The sequence below is a fragment of the Amblyraja radiata genome, chromosome 37 (assembly GCF_010909765.2).
Source record: "Amblyraja radiata isolate CabotCenter1 chromosome 37, sAmbRad1.1.pri, whole genome shotgun sequence".
In the NCBI taxonomy this organism is placed as follows: domain Eukaryota; kingdom Metazoa; phylum Chordata; class Chondrichthyes; order Rajiformes; family Rajidae; genus Amblyraja; species Amblyraja radiata.
The window spans coordinates 20361246-20362763 of NC_045992.1; the positions used below are offsets into that span (position 1 = coordinate 20361246).

General features: G+C 51.6%; 1 non-coding gene across 1 annotated transcript; it reads left to right on the forward strand.

Annotated features, from left to right (window-relative positions):
• Window positions 1-642: 642 nt before the first annotated feature.
• Window positions 643-724, forward strand: trnas-aga. The gene has a single exon. It is a non-coding gene; the product is annotated as a tRNA-Ser (tRNA).
• The last annotated feature ends 794 nt before the right edge of the window (window positions 725-1518 follow it).

Here is a 1518-nt window from a genome sequence, read left to right on the forward strand (position 1 = left end):
GAGAGAGAGAGAGAAGAGAGAGAGAGAGAGAGAGAGAGAGAGAGAGAGAGAGAGCCTAGAGAGAGAGCTACTCTCTATCTCTCTCTCTCTCTATCTCTCTCTCTCTCTCTCTCTATCTCTCTCTCTCTCTCTCTCTCTCTCTCTCTCTCTCTCTCTCTCTCTCTCTCTCTCTCTCTCTCTCGCTCTCTCGCTCTCTTTCTCTGCCCCCGCCAAGGTTGGTTCTTCTGTTTGCCTTCATTTGCTTCAGTTTTATTTGTTTAAGTGTTATTTAGCACATTGGTGCGTTTGATCGATTCAAGCGGGTATCAGACGATTTCTAAGGGGTTGTCGGCCGATTCGTGGGGCCTTTCATCCCCTCGCGGCTTAAAATCACACTGCTACGTCGAGGCGATCGAGGCTCCCGATATTGAAGCACCCGCGCTGCCACCAAGAAAGTGAGTTCCCCCCTGATTGTGACCTCCCCACCCCCCACCCTCCCCCCTATGTTTTGATTTTCAACGAATCTGCCTGGCGCTTTCAGGCTTTGGTTCAGGATCAGTACTACTGCCGTGACACTGCAATCAGCGCTGACCCAGTTTGGACCAGGACTCACCGATTATTTCTGATGAATTACCTTCTTCGAGCGCAGGAATTTGGAACACAGTAGTCGTGGCCGAGTGGTTAAGGTGATGGACTAGAAATCCATAGATGTTTCCATGCGCAGGTTCGAATCCTGCCGGCTACGAATTCCTGTCCGACTGACCTGTGCATAATTTTGACGGGATGTTCACAAACTGCTGTCAGAATTTATATTCCGCGGAAATAGGTTAGTAAATGTGTCCGTAGCGCAAAGATTTTGATCACGGCGGTATGTGCTGAGCGATAATTCATCTTTCATTCACAAAACGATCGAGAGTGTCGACCCACACTGCTGCACCTGTGCTCACTGGACATACTCGGTGAATTGTTGCGGAACCCCCGATCACATGTGAAGTTCTCCTCCTCTCTCCGCTGACAGTATTACAACAACCTCTTCCGCTGCTCCTCCTCTCTGATTATCTGTTGTTTTACTTCGGAGTCACGTGAGTGACTACGTGAAGACCCCGCCAGCACGGATGCGCGTCATATAGTCTAACGCATTGCGCAGCGACTGGCGGGGAGAAGCGTCCCCCCGCAGCGTTAACGTTTAAAACGGGACCTACAGGTAAGTTCCTTAATCTGAGGTCGTTTTTGTGCTCTTTTCTGGGTTACACGAAAGGAACAATGGACAATTCGAAAACGAAGTCCAAACGGGCCGCATCCAGACTGACTGCGGGAGACCGTGGAAGTATGGGATGTCAGCAGCTGCCGATTGCACCTGGATTGCTATCAATGCGATCAGCAGTCACCGACATGGCCCCTGCACAGACCGAATCAACACCGCGGACTGGGGGGAAGGCCAAACAAAAGTCGGTCAGGCCCGTTGACTCGGACGAGTCGGGCCACGAAGACTCACCCCCGGCGGGCAGCGATGGTAATCGCATGTCCTGCATGGAGCGG